The 23,063-nt window shown below is 36.9% G+C and overlaps 1 protein-coding gene across 1 annotated transcript in view; it reads left to right on the top strand.

Annotated features, from left to right (window-relative positions):
- Window positions 1-23,063, top strand: part of adamts2a (ADAM metallopeptidase with thrombospondin type 1 motif, 2a) — a 273,520-nt gene that overhangs the window by 30,947 nt on the left and 219,510 nt on the right. The gene's annotated exons all lie outside the window — the stretch shown is intronic.

Genomic DNA, 23,063 nt, shown 5'->3' with positions numbered 1-23,063 from the left:
TTAAGTGGGAAGTAGAAAAACAACAATCGACCATGCATGACAAAAACAGTGTACTTGTAAGAAACCTACTTTATTTGTCGAAAACGAAAGAAGATTTTGTGATGCTAAAAATATCGATGTAATCATAGTCAACTGGATACGCTCCTGCACTTGGTATCATTACAGTGGATGTCAGGTGTAGATCCACCAATGGTGTTTGTTTACATTGTGACGCCGGTGAGCTACGGTGTGTAGTGAAGCATGTTTAGGTATTCCTCGTCCTGCAGGGATGATACTTGTAAGAAACGTAATTTAATTGTCGCCATTGAGGCGGCGATTAGTGATTTAGAAGTAGCTAAAACACTGCCGACCACGGATAGACGTTAGCCGCATGTTTAAAGCACCTATTTCAGGGTTATAGCTTCACCTTTATCGTTTTAAGCCAAAATGTGTCCAGTCTCCCCTTTCTGTCGACACACCGTGTCGTGCTTCTAAGTACTCTGTGATTGTGCGTTGCCGAACATGCTCCCCTGTCCGTACCAGCATTGTCACGATGTGACAACGGCATACCGTCATGCCAGTTTAAAAAGAAAATAATGTTTTTAAATGCGGTATTGTACCGTTTATGATTCATTAGTACTGCGGTACTTTACTAATACCGGTATATCGTACAACCCGAGTGTGAATGTATGAAAATGAGTGTCAGGTTCAAACACTGATGACATCTATTAAACAAGACAAGAAACAAAGAATCAAACAGAGACATAATTCAATTTGGACTCAACATTGAGGAGAAAGGCGGCGACTGTACTCTCTGTACAGTCTTCCACCACGCTCTGATGAAAAAAGGTTTACGTCTCCTCCTTTATGTGGACACTCCCTGTTTACACAGCAACATCTGCTTCCAAAGGAATGGGGGGTATGTAAACAGCTCTTGTTTTTGGTCACATTGAAAACAAAAGAAAAAGATGCCTCGGGCTTGGGCTAGTCCTGGATTCAGCTCGAGCAGGTCTTCGATGACAATAGATAACCCCCTCCCGTCTCCTCCCATCGTACACAGTGGAATTTTCCAAGCCTTTGATTGGTGCAACAAAAACAGCCTCTTGTCTGTTCATTGGGAACTCAGAGAACGGAACGTTTTTTGATAATGTACATACAATTTTTCTGACAATGAGCTTTGATGACGTTATTTGTGTTGAGTAAAGTGTTCGAAACTAACTTTGTTCGCTATGCAGGTGGAACAAACCATTTAGTATTTTTTGGTAGGGGGTGTAGGTAAATGGTAAATGGCTTTTCTACCTTCGAGGTACTCAAAGCGCTGTGACACTATTTCCACATTCACCCATTCATTCACACACTGATGGCGGGAGCTGCCATGCAAGGTTAACCACGACCCATCAGGAGCAAGGATGAAGTGTCTTGCTCGAGGACACAACGGACATGACGAGGGTTGGTAGGAGGTGGGGATGGAACCAGGAACCCTCAGGTTGCTGCACGGCAACTCTCCCAATTGTGCCACGCCGGTCTTAGACATTCTTAATTTAATTCAAACAACTTTATTATTGAACTTTCATGGCTATATTAATATTTTATTAACATTTATGACGTCTTTTTTTTATAACGTGTATATTTAAATGGCAGATTAAAAAAATACTTAAAACATTACCCTTCCACTTCGAAACAATATACTTTTTAAGAAGTTGCTATTTTTAAGCAAATATTATGAATGGTCTATTACAAAATATTCCCAAACAATGTAAGTGAGTTTATATTTGTGTAAACAACATTTCTGGGAATTATCCTATTTGCTCTGTGCGCCAACTAATAGTAAATAACGTGTTTAGGTGGCATTTGTAGAATACATCCACATGTATTTGTTTTCTATGGTGGTTTTCCCCCAATACTTCTTCATACTGGCTGATAAATGTATTTCTTGTTATTTCAAGACAGCCGTCTGGCTGATGAGGAAGTCACGCTGAAGCAGACACAATGTTGGTGTCGGCCCGTGGCAAACGTGTTGCTCTCTCTGTCTGGGTAGTTAGTGCTGAGATTGCCAATAAATAGTGGCCGGTGGCCTTCAGCATCGCCAGCGGGGAGAGATTTGTGTCCTCGTGCCTGATTGGCCCAAGCCTGAGGACGCGGACAAACCATCTTGTTAATCAGGAAACACTGTGGGGACACATTGTGTGTATATATGCGTGTGTGTGTGTGTGTGTGTGTGTGTGTGTGTGTGTGTGTGTCACACACACTCAGAGATGTTAACACAGGAGGGGGGGGGGGGGGGGGGGGGGGTTGTGGTGCTTTCTGCAATATCATAACATGATGACATCTGTGCAATTTCACATTTGAATGCAATATGCGCAAGCATGCAAAATTAGCTAGAAAAGCTAGCATGTTAACGTTAACACGCTAACAGTTAGTATTTTGTATTTTGTATTTCTATAGTGTTTTGTATATTGTACAGGATTGCTTATTATTTTTATTGGATAGTAGTCTGTTTATTTCAATTGTTGTTGTTTTTTCTTTATTACCTACCTCTTGTGTGATTTATTTTTACCCCATATTTGTTCCCACTACCGCACCTTAAATTGGAGTCCTTAAAGGCCTACTGAAATGAATTTTTTTTTTATTTAAACGGGAATAGCAGATCCATTCTATGTGTCATACTTGATCATTTTTGCGATATTGCCATATTTTTGCTGAAAGGATTTAGTATAGAACAACGTCGATAAAGTTCGCAACTTTTGGTCTCTGATAAAAAAAAACCTTGCCTGTACCGGAAGTAGCGTGACGTTGTCAGTTGTTCACTCCCTCATATTTTTCCATTGTTTTCAACGCAGCTAGAGCGATTCGGACCATTACCCCATTAATTTGAGCGAGGATGAAAGATTCGTGGATGAGGAACGTTAGAGTGACGGACTAGAATGCAGTGAAATACATATTTTTTTTCGCTCTGACCTTAACTTAGGTACAAGCTGACTCATTGGATTCCACACTTTCTCCTTTTTCTATTGTGGATCACGGATTTGTATTTGAAACCACCTCGGATACTATATCCTCTTGAAAATGAGAGTCGAGAACGCGAAATGGACATTCAGTGACTTTTATCTCCACGACAATACATCGGCGAAACGCTTTAGCTACGAGCTAACGTGATAGCATCATGCTTTAACTGCATATAGAAACAAAAAAAATAAACCCCTGACTGGAAGGATAGATAGAAAATCAACAATACTATTAAACCGTGGACATGTAAATACACGGTTAATGCTTTCCAGGCTGGCGAAGGTTAACAATGCTGTCCTAACGACGCCATTGAAGCTAACTTAGCAACTTAGCAACCGGACCGCACAGAGCTATGCTAAAAACATTAGCTCTCCACCTACGCCAGCCAGCCCTCATCTGCTCATCAACACCCGTGCTCACCTGCGTTCCAGCGATCGGCGGAAGGACGAAGGACTTCACCCGATGCGTTTGGCGTAGGAAGTCAAGGTGAGGTCGGCGGCTAGCGCGTCTGCTCTCCAACAAAGTCCTCCTGGTTGTGTTGCTGTAGTCCGCTGCTAATACACCGATCCCACCTACAACTGTCTTCTTTGCAGCCTTCATTGTTCATTAAACAAATTGCAAAAGATGTCCACAATACTGTGGAATTATGAAATGAAAACAGAGCTTTTTGTATAGGATTCTACGGGGTACCATAACTTCCGTTAAACTGACTTCGTCACGCGCATACGTCATCATACCGCGACGTTTCCCGGGAAATTTGAAATGTCACTTTATAAGTTAACCCGGCCGTATTGGCATGTGTTGCAATGTTAAGATGTCATCATTGATATATAAACTATCAGACTGCGTGGTCGCTAGTAGTGGCTTTCAGTAGGCCTTTAATCTCGTTATATGCAAATATAATGACAATAAAGTCCATTCTATTCTATCTATTCTATTCTATTTGTCACGTACCAAGTTTAAAAACGTTAGCATGCTTCCAGTAGACATGCATAACTAAATGATATACAAAGAGGATAAAAGAAATGGATATTAAATGGGCTCAAATATACCTACAAATGAGGCATCATGATGCAATATGTACATACAGCTAGCCTCAATAGCATATTAGCATTGATTAGCTTGCAGTCATGCACTGACCAAATATGCCTGAGTAGCAATCCAACAAGTCAATAACATCAACAAAGCGCAACTTTTGTGCATTCACGCACAGTATAAAAGGTTTGGTGGACAAAATGAGACAAAGAAGGAGTGGAAGATTTTACATGTAAACAAACTGTTGCATCACAGTCCACGCTATGGTGGGTTCAAGAACCGCAGAAATTAGTAAGACAAAATGATGCACCAAATACTGTCATCAGTGAAGTATACACACAAACATATTAAACAGTGGTAGTTCTAACAATTGGGAAGGTTTGTGTCATGTTTGTCCCCCCCCCCCCCCTTCTTTTTTCATTTTCAATTATTTTTTAAAATGCTCCAGGGATGGTAGAACGGTTCCAATCGGGGGAGAAATGTGGAAGTTGTGCAACTTTGAAAAATGGCCCATTCATTTTCAATGGGAAAATGTCCCAGAAAACCTGGAATTTTTGGCAACCTGGGATATCTGGGAGGATTTAAAAAAAAATGGTAGCCATCGATTCCCAGCCCAGACGAACGTTTTGATATTGAAACAGTTCCCAGCCCATGAAAACTGTGGCAGAAGAAAGGTGTCAAACTTGTACGGAATAGCTGGATGAGAATAACATAGTGTATTGTGGCATTTATGCTAGGTTCACACCAACGGCACTTTAAAGCGGCATGCAAAGCGGCGTTAAAGCGTAACAAAGCCTGATTAAAGCGTGAGGGTCCTAATGGATCGTGGGAAAGCTTGTAGTGAAGCGGGACATGCGGTAAGTGCGCCAAAATTTTTTAAACGGTTTAAAAAAATTCTGCGCTCTGTCAAGAATGGAATAAAGCGCGGAGAGCGTATCAAAGCGTGACAAAGCTCAGCAAAGCTTGACTCAAAGCGTAGGAAAGCTTAACAGATCTTGGTTCAAAGCGCAATAGGAAGTGACTGTGATATTGACTAGTGACATTGAAACTTGATGTAAAACCAACACAGGATTACAAATCCATTCTCTTTTGCATCATTGCCTTTTTTATACGATGATCATTGTTTCTGTACTTCTGCTGTTTGATGTTGCACTTTTACATTACTGTCTATCATTTTTCTGTATGAAAATGTTAATAATAAAGAGAATATGCTACGTTTAAAAGAAATGCCTTTTATTGTTGTCAACTAGCATACGATATGAAAGATAGATATTTATCAAGATGACAAAGAAATAAAAGAAATGAAGATATAAAACATAATATAACGGAAAAAAAAGAGAAATTGAAAAAATAAATGAATATAAAAAATAAAAGAATTGCCTTTTATTGTTGTCAACTAGCATACGAAATGAAAGATAGATATTTATTAAGATGACAAAGAAATAAAAGAAATGAAGATATAAAACATAATATAACGGAAAAAAAGAGAAATTGAAAAAATAAATGAATATAAAAAATAAAAGAAATGCCTTTTATTGTTGTCAACTTGCATACGAAATGAAAGATAGATATTTATCAAGATGAAAAAGAAATAAAAGAAATGAAGATATAAAACATAATATAACGGAAAAAAAGAGAAATTTAAAAAATAAATGAATATAAAAAATAAAAGAAATGCCTTTTATTGTTGTCAACTAGCATATGAAATGAAATATATATATTTATCAAGATGAAAAAGAAATAAAAGAAATTAAGATATAAAACATAATATAACGAAAAAAAAAGAGAAATTGAAAAAATAAATGAATATAAAAAATAAAAGAAATGCCTTTTATTGTTGTCAACTAGCATACGAAATGAAAGATAGATATTTATTAAGATGACAAAGAAATAAAAGAAATGAAGATATAAAACATAATATAACGAAAAAAAAGAGAAATTTAAAAAATAAATGAATATAAAAAATAAAAGAAATGCCTTTTATTGTTGTCAACTAGCATACGAAATGAAAGATAAATATTTATCAAGATGAAAAAGAAATAAAAGAAATGAAGATATAAAACATAATATAACGGAAAAAAAAGAGAAATTGAAAAAATAAATGAATATAAAAAATAAAAGAAACGAAAAAAAAGAGAAATTGAAAAAATAAATGAATATAAAAAATAAAAGAAATGCCTTTTATTGTTGTCAACTAGCATACGAAATGAAAGATAGATATGTATTAAGATGAAAAAGAAATAAAAGAAATGAAGATATAAAACATAATATAACGGGAAAAAAAGAGAAATTGAAAGAATAAATGAATATAAAAAATAAAAGAAATGCCTTTTATTGTTGTCAACTAGCATACGAAATGAAAGATAGATATTTATTAAGATGAAAAAGAAATACAAGAAATGAAGATATAAAACATAATATAACGGGAAAAAAAGAGAAATTGAAAAAATAAATGAATATAAAAAATAAAAGAAATGCCTTTTATTGTTGTCAACTAGCATACGAAATGAAAGATAGATATTTATCAAGATGAAAAAGAAATAAAAGAAATGAAGATATACAACATAATATAACGGAAAAAAAAGAGAAATTGAAAAAATAAATGAATATAAAAAATAAAAGAAATGCCTTTTATTGTTGTCAACTAGCATACGAAATGAAAGATAGATATTTATTAAGATGACAAAGAAATAAAAGAAATGAAGATATAAAACATAATATGACGGGGAAAAAAAGAGGAATTGAAAAAATAAATGAATATAAAAAATGGGTGGAAAACAGTATACTGAGTTTTTCCCATTTTTTTCTTATTTTTGTTGTAACAATGCACAACAGTGCTTGATAATCGTGTCAGAGCCTGATTTAAAGCGTCATGATCGCATCAAAGCATAATAAAGTTCAATAAAGCGGAATAAAACGTATCAAAGCGTGATTTAAAGCGTATCAAAGCGGGATCAAATCGTGAGGAACGGTAACAAAGCGGCAACTAATTCGTATCAGAGCGTATCAAAGCATAACATTACTTCGGAGATCGGGATATTCGTGGAAAAATTGACAAAAATGACGGCGCTTTGCTCGCCGCTTTAAAGCGCGGCAAGCGCCGTTGGTGTGAACCAGGCAATACACAATTAGTGCCAGCAGACAGTTAACAAAAGACTCCAAACATCTCGACTTCATTTGTACTTCATTAGAAAATAAGATCATTTCAAAGAGTGGAGAAATGACAGCTCGGCCCATGAGACTCTCAGAGTAGAGTCACCTCAACCCTGTCACTTTGGGTTTTCATCATCTTTTATCGTGATAACACAACAATCCCAACATGGTGAAGATATCCACAGTCCCAGTGCACCTTCAAGCAGGAGTAAACATGTTTTCAAAGCAAAATTCAAGTCTTTGTTGGAAGCACTAAGAGTGTGTCCTGCGAGCTCGGAAAACCTCACAATGTCGGTAATAATCATTTGAAAATTGCTTATAAGGCCTTGTGATGACTTTCTTTGTAGCAGATGCAATAGAATCCTCCACCTTAAAGTTGTAAGTCCATTTACAGTTTTTTTTTAAAAATGCCTCAAAAGTCTAACCAGTTTTTGGATGTTGAAGCAGAAATCTCGTTCAAATCTTGCAAGACTTCAGCAATTCTTGTCAGACTTCAGTTCAGTGAGCTTGTATTTGTGATGCCACCACATAAGATACCAGTGGTTACAAACTATCAAACATATTGCAGTGTATAAAAGTAAATACACCCTGGAACACTTCGTAAATAAAAAAGTTTGTATATTGAATGTATGTAAACATGAATAATGGGTCGCAGTCTCTACAAAAGTCCATATTTTAGTAAATGTGTGTACACTTTGAACACAATATAAAGTGCTATACAGTACTGTATTTCAAATAAACATAACAGGGTGATGGGTTGACTGTCTATTTATTAACGAAGTCAAAACAACCACAACTAGCTGAACTGTTCTCCTATGCGGCCGCCCTGCTGACACACACACACACACACATACTGTCACTAGCCCTGTGGCGCACTCAGTTTGAAATCACTTATTCAGAGCTATATTCAGACGTGAGGATGAAAAAATAAGTTTTGTCAACAGTTGGCTTAGATGTAAGTACACTTTGGCTGCATTATGCCTCAAAAGTCTAACCAATTTTTGGAGGTTGAAGCAGAAATCTCGTTCAAATCTTGCAAGACTTCAGCAAACCTTGTTAGATGACAGTTCAGTGAGCTTTTATTTGTGATGCCACCACATAAGATACCAGTGGTTACAAACTATCAAACATCTTGCAATGTACAAAAGTAAATATACCCTGGAACAGGGTTCGTTTTGTATATTGAATGTATGTAAACATGAATAATGGGTCGCAGTCTCAACAAAAGTCCATATTTTAGTAAATGTGTGTACACTTTGAACACAATATAAAGTGCTATACAGTACTGTATTTCAAATAAACATAACGGGGTGATGGGTTGACTTTCTATTTAATTAACAAAGTCAAAACAACCACAACTACCTGAACTGTTCTCCTATGCGGCCGCCCTGCTGACACACACACACACACATACTGTCACTAGCCCTGTGGCGCACTCAGTTTGAAATCACAAAACTTAACTTTAACAGCCAGGTCGCAACTATGATAAGGAATACAAAATAAAATCCCCTTTACTTCGTTGGGAGGCATTGTTGACAACGCTGTGGATACTTCCTGAATGTTTCAAAACATCGGTTGTCCACCGCTTTCTTTGGGCTCATATTGAGCTATATTCAGACGTGAGGATGAAAAGTGATGTTTTGTGAACAGTTGGCTTAGATGTAAGTACACTTTGGCTGCATTATGCCTCAAAAGTCTAACCGATTTTTGGAGCTTGAAGCAGAAATCTCGTTCCAATCTTGCAAGACTTCAGAAAATCCTGTCAGACTTCAGTTCAGTGAGCTTTTATTTGTGATGCCACCACATAAGATACCAGTGGTTACAAACTATCAAACATATTGCAGTGTATAAAAGTAAATATACCCTGGAACACTTCGTAAATAAAAAAGTTTGTATATTGAATGTATGTAAACATGAATAATGGGTTGCAGTCTCTACAAAAGTCCATATTTTAGTAAATGTCTGTATACTTGGAACACAATATAAAGTGCTATACAGTACTGTATTTCAAATAAACATAACAGGGTGATGGGTTGACTGTCTATTTATTAACGAAGTCAAAACAACCACAACTAGCTGAACTGTTCTCCTATGCGGCCGCCCTGCTGACACACACACACACACATACTGTCACTAGCCCTGTGGCGCACTCAGTTTGAAATCAGTTTAACAGCCAGGTCGCAACTATGATAAGGAATACAAAATAAAATCACCTTTACTTCGTTGGGAGGCATTGTTGACAACACTGTGGATACTTCATGAATGTTTCAAAACATCGGTTGTCCACCGCTTTCTTTGGGCTCATGTTAAACTGTATTCAGACGTGAGGATGAAAAGTGAAGTTTTGTGAACAGTTGGCTTAGATGTAAGTACACTTTGGCTGCATTATGCCTCAAAAGTCTAACCAATTTTTGGAGGTTGAAGCAGAAATCTCGTTCAAATCTTGCAAGACTTCAGCAAACCTTGTTAGACTTCAGTTCAGTGAGCTTTTATTTGTGATGCCACCACATAAGATACCAGTGGTTACAAACTATCAAACATATTGCAGTGTATAAAAGTAAATATACCCTGGAACACTTCGTAAATAAAAAAGTTTGTATATTGAATGTATGTAAACATGAATAATGGGTTGCAGTCTCTACAAAAGTCCATATTTTAGTAAATGTCTGTATACTTTGAACACAATATAAAGTGCTATACAGTACTGTATTTCAAATAAACATAACGGGGTGATGGGTTGACTGTCTATTTATTAACAAAGTAAAAAAAAACACAACTAGCTGAACTGTTCTCCAATTCAGCCGCCCTGCTGACACACACACACACATACTGTCACTAGCCCTGTGGCGCACTCAGTTTGAAATCAGTTTAACAGCCAGGTCGCAACTATGATAAGGAATACAAAATAAAATCCCCTTTACTTCGTTGGGAGGCATTGTTGACAACGCTGTGGATACTTCCTGAATGTTTCAAAACATCGGTTGTCCTCCACTTTCTTTGGGCTCATATTGAGCTGTATTCAGACGTGAGGATGAAAAGTGAAGTTTTGTGAACAGTTGGCTTAGATGTAAGTACACTTTGGCTCCATTATGCCTCAAAAGTCTAACCAATTTTTGGAGGTTGAAGCAGAAATCTCGTTCAAATCTTGCAAGACTTCAGCAAACCTTGTTAGACTTCAGTTCAGTGAGCTTTTATTTGTGATGCCACCACATAAGATACCAGTGGTTACAAACTATCAAACATATTGCAGTGTATAAAAGTAAATATACCCTGGAACACTTCTTAAATAAAAAAGTTTGTATATTGAATGTATGTAAACATGAATAATGGGTCGCAGTCTCAACAAAAGTCCATATTTTAGTAAATTTCTGTACACTTGGAACACAATATAAAGTGCTATACGGTACTGTATTTCAAATAAACATAACGGGGTGATGGGTTGACTGTCTATTTATTAACAAAGTAAAAAAAAAACACAACTAGCTGAACTGTTCTCCTATGCGACCGCCCTGCTGACACACACACACACATACTGTCACTAGCCCTGTGGCGCACTCAGTTTGAAATCACTTATTCAGAGCTATATTCAGACGTGAGGATGAAAAATTAAGTTTTGTCAACAGTTGGCTTAGATGTAAGTACGCTTTGGCTGCATTATGCCTCAAAAGTCTAACCAATTTTTGGAGGTTGAAGCAGAAATCTCGTTCAAATCTTGCAAGACTTCAGCAAACCTTGTTAGATGACAGTTCGGTGAGCTTTTATTTGTGATGCCACCACATAAGATACAAGTGGTTACAAACTATGAAACATCTTGCAATGTACAAAAGTAAATATACCCTGGAACAGGGTTCGTTTTGTATATTGAATGTATGTAAACATGAATAATGGGTCGCAGTCTCAACAAAAGTCCATATTTTAGTAAATGTGTGTACACTTTGAACACAATATAAAGTGCTATACAGTACTGTATTTCAAAAAACATAACGGGCTGATGGGTTGACTTTCTATTAATCAGAAAGTCAAAACAACCACAACTAGCTGAACTGTTCTCTTATTCAGCCGCCCTGCTGACACACACACACACATACTGTCACTAGCCCTGTGGCGCACTCAGTTTGAAATCACAAAACTTAACTTTAACAGCCAGGTCGCAACTGTGATAAGGAATACAAAATAAAATCCCCTTTACTTCGTTGGGAGGCATTGTTGACAACGCTGTGGACACTTCCTGAATGTTCAAAACTTTGGTTGTCCACCGCTTTCTTTGGGCTCATATTGAGCTGTATTCAGACGTGAGGATGAAAAGTGAAGTTTTGTTGAACAGTTGGCTTTGGCTGCATTATGTTGTCGACATCACACATTGAGGTATTTCAATCACACAGTGAGGTATTTCAATCACTTAATGAGGTATTTTTAGTGGAAGAATACAGCAGGATGTACTTCTTCTTCGTTTTTTCCTGTCTTCCTTCAGTGCCATCACCTGTTGTTTCCTGGAGGTAGCCTCGGGGCTGACAGGTGTGTGTTTGTGTGCACGTCTGACGGAATGGCATTTGCGCGGCTGGTGTGTAATGATTCCCCCAGACCTTCTCTTAATTTAGTTGTTTTGCTTTGCTTTTCAGATGTATCCACATTCTCCACTTTTGACACTTTCCTCTGTGTCCGTAAAGTTTGAACTTCACATTTGACATCTAAATTGTCTCCACAGCAAACCCCCCCTTACTCAAAACACAGAACTTTTCTTGCCTGTTTGCTCACTTTCTATACACAACACCTGAACGGGTTCATTAGTGTGCCTAACAAAAAAAAAAGTATGCACGGGGGGATTCAGTTGACATATTGGTGCTATCCACAAAATGTCAAAATATCGCTGTGTTTACCAACTCGCATCATTATACTGCTTGCGTGTATATTAGCGGCTTCATTTGACCACCACACATGGACATCAAAGAAATGAAGGGTTTTCTCGATCTACATTCCAAGTCTAACATTGTGGGAAGACGGCCGAGGGGTCACCGTCTGTTCTCAGAGAATGAAATCTTAATAGGAGAAGCCGATTAAAAACCTCGGAGTGTCCCGTGCATCCAAAGTAGCGCTATTAGCACGGCGCTAGTAAGGTGATTTCCATCAGGCATACCGTATTTCCTTAAATAGCCGCAGGGGCGCTAATTAATTTAAAACCTCCTGTCACTCCGGCGCTTACCAGAAGCCTGCGGGATGGCCAAGCATGCGCTAATTATTTTAAAACCTCTTCTCACTCCGGCGCTTACCTTATCATGAAAAGCACATTTAATAAAAAAAAATGTTATTATTGTCTTACCTTTAGGTATAAATGAGTCCATGCCAGCTCCTTTTGAAGAAAAGCATCGATATAGAAGACTTCCTTATCTTTCTTCAGTTTTAAAAGTCTCTCTGTCTCGATGTAAATCTTCCTTTTAAGTATTACCTCCTGCTTCGATTGAAAGTCCAGTTTAGAAAACTGTTTTATTTTAGATATGTAATCCTCCATGGTAAAAACAATGGCTGCGCACTCTTGCTGCATGTTGTCTTCTTCTGCAGCACCGGTTTTCTGCAGTACCAGCAGTCGCAAGAAGGATCACTAGCGCCCTCTACCACCAGGAGGCGGGAGTCATTTAATGACTCATATTTGACCCGGCGGAAGTGCCAAGCATGCGCTAATTATTTTGCGAAACGAGTTTGACCCGGCTGTAATTCAAGGCATGCGAATACCATATTCCCGGCGCCAATTCAAGGAAATACGGTAGTCAGGTGAACAGTCGCCACGGTGACAGCGACCACAAATGAGTGAGTGTTGGAAAATGAATTCTGACTATTTTCTTTTATTTTCCGCCAAAAAGGTAGATTTGCAGTATAGGCTCCAGCACACCCCCCCCCCCCCCCCCCCCCCACATAATTTACTACAATGATATGATTTTCTCTAAAAAGGCTCAAAAAATGTATACTTACTAATTAATAATAACAGTTTTGTTTTAAACGTCCATCCATCTATCCATTTAACAATATAATTACAATAATTTATGTACATATTTATATACAGATTTGAACAATAAGTTATTCACTGAAATATACTTATTAATTGTGGTTCTTACAAAAAATATATCTTATAAAATATAAAAGCTAAAATGTCTCTTAAAGCTCTGCCCCTTTAATTAGTGCATACTGAATCATTTAACTTTAGCCTACTACTACAACCATATTATTTACCAGCAACATAAAGTGAAACAGAGGCAGAGGTGTCCTGCCACAGTCAGTAACAAATAAACAGAAAACAGTAGTGGTCAAATACAAATAAGGCAACAAGAGAAGTATCCTACACTTCTCTTTTGTAAAGTAAATCTGAACAGCCGATATGGGCATCTACATCAACTATATGATTTGCCTGAGAAGCTGGACAGGACAAAAAAATAAAAAATAAATAAAACAATTTTTTTTTAATTTGTGGCGGACGTAATTATTTCGTGGCGGGCCGCCACAAATAAATGAATGTGTGGGAAACACTGCCGTATCACCCTAATATGTTGTGAGAATCAGTTTGAATCGAGAATCGTGTTGAATCGGGAATCAATTCCTAATCGAATCGTCACCCCCAAGAAATGGAATGGAATCGTGAGTTGTAGCTATCGATTGCATCACACGTGCATGCAAACTGAAGTCATCCAGAGCACACCAGACAAAATACTCTGGGAGACGCCAGCAATAACTGCGTTGGCATGATCCAGACGCAAGAAAATGCACTGTGGCAAGAACCTTTTCCATTGATTACATGCAATGGCTCCTTTTTGTGTCTGCTGGCTCCAAATCAGCCCTTAAGTCATCCGGCAGCTCAAAAATGGAACTGCTGGACGGACTGCTATGTCTCTGCTATTTTTATTTCTGACAGTTCAAATATGTTAGTCAGTCAATGTCGTTTTTTTTGGAAGGGTTTCGTGATCTTTTGGGCAAATTATGTCAAATGCATTCTCCCGACTCTGCATGGAGTTGCAATTTGCTGAGTCATGGTTTGTAAAGGACACACGACGCGTCGCTTCCCTTTCCAGCTGCAACCTCCTCGTCTCTGCTCTTTCCTGGCGGGGCTGTTCTTTTTCTTAGCGGGGGGATGTCATGTTCTCCATTACAGCCCAACAGATACTAGTTTCTGCTTGCGCTGACTCTTGGCCCCCGCCATGTGTGTGTGTGTGTGTGTTCTTGTATTTATACCCTGTTTGAGACATCAACAAGGAAAAGTACCGTCCATATGAGGACCGGTGAACAAGTTAGGACTAAAATCATGGTCCCAAAATGGAAAACCATTGCATCTAATAGAGCACCAAATACTAGAGTCCGTGAACATTGCTCCAAAGTCAGGATTTTTTGTTGATTTAATGTGCATACAAGAGTAAACATGGACAGGTGCGAAGGCAGCAATATATGATAAAACAAGACGGCAGCTAAAGAAGGACTTTCCTATTCATACCCGAAAAAACCCGCCAGGGGAACAGCTGATTTTACGACTTCCGGTGCTGACGTAAGACAACCCGTGTCCCATATGTGACCATAGGCTACTAAGACTATAGTTAAAGTTAAAGTACCAATGATTGTCACACACACTAGGTGTGGCGAAATTATCTGCATTTGACTCATCACCCTTGATCACTCCCTGGGAGGTGAGGGGAGCAGTGAGCAGCAGCAGTGGCCGCGCCCGGGAATAATTTTTGGTGATTGAACCCCCAATTCCAACCCTTGATGCTGAGTGCCAAGCAGAGAGGTAACGGCTCCCATTTTTATAGTCTTTGGTATGACTCGGCCGGGGATTGAACTCACAACCTACCGATCTCAGGGCGGACACTCGTTTGTCATCGGCCTTAAGTACATTACGAAAAACAAAAAAATAGATATCTCATTTGCACCCCCTGGTGGTGAAATCTATCAAAATGAGGGTGGTCCCAAAAAGGAGGGCTTTTTCAAATTGACTGTGTGTGGCTTTTAAAAGTGCTCCTCCTCTGGTCAACATATGAAATAACAAGTGTGTGTAAAAATTTGAAGAGCTCCCCCTCTGGTCAACATATGTAATAACAAGTGTGTGTAAGAAATTGAAATGCGTCCGCTTTGGCCAAAATGTATTTAAAAAATGTAATAAATATGTATATAGAGACATGCTGTAATAACTTGAAGTAAATAATGACGATTAAAGAACAATTACAAACAAAAATAAAAATAAAATAACTGAAAGCAGTCTTTTTCTCACAATGTGTCGACTTTTTTCTTATAAAATTGGGAACTATCTCTCATATTCTTTCTGTTTCTGTAATATTGCAATATGTTCTCGTAAAATTATTAGTTTTTTTTGTAAAATTATTACTTTTTAATGCGAAATGGTGACATTTGTCATACAAAATTCTGACTTTTATCACAATATGGCCATTTTTTTTTGTCGTTCTTGTAAAATAGTGACATTTTTTGAGTAAATTTACGACTTTTGTCATAATTTTGTCAAGCAAAATTCAGATTATTATTATTGTCATGTTCTGTGGTTATGTTTTGTTTGGTTATGTTCTGGGGTTTTTTGGACTCTTTTAGTTCTCATGTCAACTCATTAGTTTCACCTGCCTCATTTGTTTGGACTCACGCACCTGTGTTAATCATGTCATTATTATTTAAGCCTATAGTTAGTTGCCAGGTAGTCGGCCTGGCGACATTGCTCACTTCATGCCATGATTCCCGACTTTCAATGCTTGTATTCCATGCCATAGTTTTCATGCTCGTTTTCACGTCACAGTAAGTGTAGTTTTGTTTCATGTCCATAGTTTCTGTCTTAGTGTTAGTTTTGTTCCCCGCGTTAAGTTTGTGTCTCCGCCTTGTGTGCGCCTTTTGTTTTTATAGTACTTTTGAGTAATTAATTCATGTTCCTACTTTCATCCGATGTCCAGTCAAGTTCCTTTGCACCACGGGAAAACATTCCTCGCAGCGAGTTTCGAAATCCTCGCAGTAAGCTGCACCAAAGTCCTGGTCCTGACAATTATGATATTGCCAAAATTGTAAAGTTTTCTTATAAAATTGTGACTTTTGTCGAGTAAAACTAAGACTCTTTTTATAAAATTGCCAAATTTTTAAGCTTTTCTTGTAAAATTGCGACTGTTATTGAGTAAAATTCCAACGTTTTTCACACTATTGCACAAATGTTCAGTTTTTCTTGTAAAAATCTTTACGTGCTTTGAGTAAGATTACGACTTTTATTATAATACTGCCAAAATTCTAAGTTTTTCTTGTGAAATGGTGACCTTTTTTTTGTGAAATTCCAACTCATTTTTCACAACCAGCTTTTTCATGTTTGCATAGTATGTATATATTATTAATGTAGTAAATACAAATCTTTATATATCTAGAAAGGCTGGTCCTAAAGAGGTAGGCATTTTTCGGAGGTCTCAAGAAGGTAACAAATACAAGAATGTGTGTGTTTTCATGTTGTCTTAAAAATTTGGCAATTTTATGAAAAGAGTCGTAATTTTAGTCGACAAAAGTCACAATTTTATAAGCTTTTCTTGTAAAATTGCGACTGTTATTGAGTAAAATTCCAACTTTTTTCACACTATTGCACAAATGTTCCGTTTTTCTTGTAAAATGTTTACATGCTTTGAGTAAGATTACGACTTTTATTATAATACTGCCAAAATTCTAAGTTTTTCTTGTGAAATGGTGACCTTTTTCTCGTGAAATTCCAACTCATTTTTCACAACAAGCTTTTTCATGTTTGCATAGTATGTATATATTATTAATGTTGTAAATATAAATCTTTATATGTCTAGAAAGGCTGGTCCTAAAGAGGTAGGCCTTTTTCGGAGGTCTCAAGAAGGTAACAAATACAAGAATGTGTGTGTTTTCATGTTGTCTTAAAAATTTGGCAATTTTATGAAAAGAGTCGTAATTTTAGTCGACAAAAGTCACAATTTTATAAGCTTTTCTTGTAAAATTGTGACTCTTATTGAGTAAAATTCCAACTTTTTTCACACTATTGCACAAATGTTCAGTTTTTCTTGTGAAATCTTTACGTGCTTTGAGTAAGATTACGACTTTTATTATAATACTGCCAAAATTCTAAGTTTTTCTTGTGAAATGGTGAACCTTTTATCGTGAAATTCCAACTCATTTTTCACAACCAGCTTTTTCATGTTTGCATAGTATGTATATATTATTAATGTTGTAAATACAAATCTTTATATATTTAGAAAGGCTGGTCCTAAAGAGGTAGGCCTTTTTCGGAGGTCTCAAGAAGGTAACAAATACAAGAATGTGTGTGTTTTCACGTTGTCTTATAAAATTGTGACTTTTGTCGAGTAAAATTACGACTCTTTTCATAAAATTGCCAAATAATTAAGCTTTTCTTGTAAAATTGCGACTGTTATTGAGTAAAATTCCAACTTTTTTCACACTATTGCACAAATGTTCAGTTTTTCTTGTAAAATTTGTACGTGCTTTGAGTAAGATTACGACTTTTATTATAATGCTGCCAAGATTCTAAGTTTTTCTTGTGAAATGGTGACCTTTTTCTCGTGAAATTCCAATTCATTTTTCACAACCAGCTTTTTCATGTTTGCATAGTTTGTATATATTATTAATGTTGTAAATACAAATCTTTATATATCTAGAAAGGCTGGTCCTAAAGAGTTAGGCCTTTTTCGGAGGTCTCAAGAAGGTAACAAATACAAGAATGTGTGTGTTTTCATGTTGTCTTAAAAATTTGGCAATTTTATGAAAAGAGTCGTAATTTTAGTCGACAAAAGTCACAATTTTATAAGCTTTTCTTGTAAAATTGTGACTGTTATTGAGTAAAATTCCAACTTTTTTCACACTATTGCACAAATGTTCAGCTTTTCTTGTAAAATTGTGACTGTTATTGAGTAAAATTCCAACTTTTTTCACACTATTGCACAAATGTTCAGTTTTTCTTGTAAAGTCTTTACGTGCTTTGAGTAAGATTACGACTGTTATTATAATACTGCCAAGATTCTAAGTTTTTCTTGTGAAATGGTGACCTTTTTATCGTGAAATTCCAACTCATTTTTCACAACCAGCTTTTTCATGTTTGCATAGTATGTATATATTATTAATGTAGTAAATACAAATCTTTATAGATCTAGAAAGGCTGGTCCTAGAGAGTTAGGCCTTTTTCGGAGGTCTCAAGAAGGTAAAAAATACAAGAATGTGTGTGTTTTCATGTTGTCTTATAAAATCGTGACTTTTGTCAAGTAAAATTACGACTCTTTTCATAAAATTGCCAATTTTTTAAGCTTTTCTTGTAAAATTGTGACTCTTATTGAGTAAAATTCCAACTTTTTTCACACTATTGCACAAATGTTCCGTTTTTCTTGTAAAATGTTTACGTGCTTTGAGTACGATTACGACTTTTATTATAATACTGCCAAAATTCGAAGTTTTTCTTGTGAAATGGTGACCTTTTTCTCGTGAAATTCCAACTCATTTTTCACAACCAGCTTTTTATGTTTGCATAGTATGTATATATTATTAATGTTGTAAATACAAATCTTTATATATCTAGAAAGGCTGGTCCTAAAGAGTTAGGCCTTTTTCGGAGGTCTCAAGAAGGTAACAAATACAAGAATGTGTGTGTTTTCATGTTGTCTTATAAAATTGTGACTTTTGTCGAGTAAAACTAAGACTCTTTTTATAAAATTGCCAAATTTTTAAGCTTTTCTTGTAAAATTGCGACTGTTATTGAGTAAAATTCCAACTTTTTTCACACTATTGCACAAATGTTCCGTTTTTCTTGTAAAAATGTTACGTGCTTTGAGTAAGATTACAACTTTTATTATAATACTGCCAAGATTCTAAGTTTTTCTTGTGAAATGGTGACCCTTTTATCGTGAAATTCCAACTCATTTTTCACAACCAGCTTTTTCATGTTTGCATAGTATGTATATATTATTAATGTAGTAAATACAAATCTTTATATATCTAGAAAGGCTGGTCCTAAAGAGTTAGGCCTTTTTCGGAGGTCTCAAGAAGGTAACAATTACAAGAATGTGTGTGTTTTCATGTTGTCTTAAAAATTTGGCAATTTTATGAAAAGAGTCGTACTTTTAGTCGACAAAAGTCACAATTTTATAAGCTTTTCTTGTAAAATTGCAAGGCAAGGCAAGGCAAGGCAACTTTATTTGTATAGCGCTTTTCATACACAAGGCAGACTCAAAGTGCTTCACAGACAACAAAGTGAAATGAAAGAAAATAAAAGCAAAATTAAAATGCAGACAATAAAAATAAAACAGTGCAACGTTAAAAGTTAAAAGATTAAAAGATTTAGCTGAAAGCTAAGGTGAACATAAAAGTCTTCAGTCTAGTTTTAAAAGTAGTCAGAGTTGGGGAGAGTCTGACATCTTCAGGAAGTTTATTCCAGCTATGTGTTGCATAGTGACTGAATGATGATCTCCCTTGATTTGAGTTTACTCTTGGAACCGCTAACAGATTGCTCTCAGAAGATCTTAGTGATCTAGAGGGCGTATATAGTGGGAGCATATCAGTGATATACTTGGGCCCTAGACCATGTAGTGATTTATATGTGAGCAGGAGGATTTTGAAATCTATTCTCTGATGTACAGGGAGCCAATGTAAGGATTTAAGAATTGGTGTAATGTGCTCACATTTTTTGGTCTTTGTTAGAACTCTAGCAGCAGCGTTCTGAACAAGCTGTAGCTGCCTGACAGTTTTTTTTGGAAGACCTGCAAGGAGACCATTACAATAGTCTAGCCTACTGGTAATAAAGGCATGTACAAGTTTTTCTAAGTCTTGAGCTGACATGAGCCCTCTAAGTCTTTTTACATTTTTGAGGTGATAGTAGGCCGATTTTGTTACTGATTTGATGTGACTGTCGAAATGTAAATCAGAATCTAAAATAACCCCAAGATTTCTGGCTTTATTTGAGGTTTTCAGGGACAGTGATTTAAGGTGTTGGATGACTTGCGACTGTTATGGAGTAAAATTCCAACTTTTTTCACACTATTGCACAGATGTTCAGTTTTTCTTGTAAAAATGTTTACGTGCTTTGAGTAAGATTACGACTTTTATTATAATACTGCCAAAATTCGAAGTTTTTCTTGTGAAATGGTGACCCTTTTATCGTGAAATTCCAACTCATTTTTCACAACCAGCTTTTTCATGTTTGCATAGTATGTATATATTATTAATGTTGTAAATACAAATCTTTATATATCTAGAAAGGCTGGTCCTAAAGAGGTAGGCCTTTTTCGGAGGTCTCAAGAAGGCAACAAATACAAGAATGTGTGTGTTTTCATGTTGTCTTAAAAATTTGGCAATTTTATGAAAAGAGTCGTAATTTTAGTCGACAAAAGTCACAATTTTATAAGCTTTTCTTGTAAAATTGTGACTGTTATTGAGTAAAATTCCAACTTTTTTCACACTATTGCACAGATGTTCAGTTTTTCTTGTAAAAATGTTTACGTGCTTTGAGTAAGATTACGACTTTTATTATAATACTGCCAAAATTCGAAGTTTTTCTTGTGAAATGGTGACCCTTTTATCGTGAAATTCCAACTCATTTTTCACAACCAGCTTTTTCATGTTTGCATAGTATGTATATATTATTAATGTTGTAAATACAAATCTTTATATATCTAGAAAGGCTGGTCCTAGAGAGGTAGGCCTTTTTCGGAGGTCTCAAGAAGCTAACAAATATAATAATTGTGTGTGTGTGTGTGTGTGTGTGTTGTGTCCAGTACTAAGCTTGCTTAAGCCCGCTGCATCACTTGCACCTCATGTATGGCTTTACTGATCTGGCGCTCTACAGGAAAGACTTTTTTTCCATCCTTGTGTGTGTGTTGACTTTCCAACTTTAATATGTTTCCACGTCTGCTCGCATTATCCACACACCGAGCCTCTCGACTCCGTTAAAGCGTTTGGCAATTGTTTTAGCATCACATAATAACCGTGAACATTTCCACCGTTCAGCGTGATTGAATTTACCTCCGTAATGCAACATCCATAACCCTCTTGGAGGGTGTAACACGCCAACGGCGGCCTGAGCAAATACTCGGACGGCGTGTTGTGGGTACACACGTTGTGAAAGGTGTTCTCGGCGTCATCAGGGCTGCAGACATTATTAATGAGAGAGAATCAGGTCATCAATATTTGAGTAGTTTCTCTGAGGCCACTGACATAAACGTGTGTGTGTGTGTGTGTGTGTGTGTGTGTGTGTGTGTGTGTGTGTGTGTGTATGTGTGTGTGTGTGTGTGTGTGTGTGTGTGTGTGTGTGTGTGTGTGTGTGTGTGTCCACATACAGAATAGGGACTATAATGCAATTTCCTCAGGAAGTGTAGCGGAACCACCTCCATTACAATAGCAGGGACCGAGATAGAGACGTATTACTCCTTTAAATGGAGACAAAAACATTGTTATCAGTTGCTTGTAAACGTGTGTATCGCTATCAATCTGTACCAGGGGGTCCCCAATATGCGGCCCGCCAAAGCTTTACATTTGGCCCATTAAACAAAACATATTTTGTAAACTGCTCATTAATGGAGAAGAACGATTATGATCCATCCATTTTCTACCGCTTGTCCTTTCGGGGTCGCGCAGGGTGCTGGAGCCTATACCAGTTGCACTTTGCATGCCAGCTCATGGCTTCTTTGTCAAAAGAGTCAAGACAAGAGGGTTTTAAAGTTTCACCATTTGACTATCCACAGTAGTGGCTTTGCAGCATCAATGCTTAAGTGAATACGGGCGTGCTCCACTCAGATCTAAATATATCACTGCGTATGTGCAGACTAGAACTCTGTGTTTACTATTAGTGGGCGTTGTAGCGGGTAATCTACTCAAACTGTGTCTACAACTGCTAGTAGGTCCAAAAGTGGTGCAGACCACCTAATTAAATGAGGTTTTTGCGTGTACTACCAGCTGTGCCCAACCACACGCTCATTTCCCTCCACATTCATGACATCATATGCAATGATGTCATGAATGTCCAATATGGGCTGTTTTGTTACGTTGTGGAATATGTAGCACGCACCACCTTTTCTGAGTGATGTAATGGAGACAACATAACTTATTTTCGCACAACAAAAGGTGCGCTATAGGAGGCACTGGTGCTCATAAATGCGTGTAAGAGAGTATGAACGTGGATGTTGCAAGAAAATGAATTTAAAAAAAAAAACAAGCGCCAAAAAAAATGCCACTTGACACCAAAACGAATCAAATTGAATTATTTTTAATCAGCCTCTCAAGTCACTCACTAGCTGTAATATTATAAAACGATATTGCTGAAAAGACGATATGTCTCATATTTTAATTTAATTCTGACATATGTTGACACACACACATAGGACGGAGGATTCTCTTTCCATCATCTGTTTTTGCAACGCCATCACCTCCTTTTCTCACCGCCATTTGTGCGTAACTGTGCCAGTTTGTGCGTACACTCCTGATGTGCTAATTATAGACGCGAAACTAGCGCCAAAAAAAAAAAAGCCACTTGACACCAAAACGAATCAAATTGAATTAGTTTTAATCAGCCTCTTAGTCACCCAGTAGCTGCGAAATTATAAAAAGATATTGCTGAAAAGACGATATGTTAATATTTTAATTTATATCTGACGTATGTGGACACACACACATAGGACGGAGGATTCTCTTTCCATCATCTGTTTTTGCATCTTTATCACCTCCTTTTTTCACAGCCATTTGTGCGTAACTGTGCCAGTTTGTGCGTACACTCCTGATGTGCTAATTATAGAGGCGAAACTAGCGCCAAAAAAAAAATGCCACTTGACACCAAAACGAATCAAATTGAATTAGTTTTAATCAGCCTCTCAAGTCACTCACTAGCTGTAATATTATAAAACGATATTGCTGAAAAGACGATATGTCTC

Source organism: Entelurus aequoreus, linkage group LG04 (genome assembly GCF_033978785.1).
Source record: "Entelurus aequoreus isolate RoL-2023_Sb linkage group LG04, RoL_Eaeq_v1.1, whole genome shotgun sequence".
Lineage (NCBI taxonomy): Eukaryota > Metazoa > Chordata > Actinopteri > Syngnathiformes > Syngnathidae > Entelurus > Entelurus aequoreus.
The sequence above is the reverse complement of the archived record's forward strand: the minus strand, read 5'-3'. Positions and strand labels throughout refer to the sequence as shown.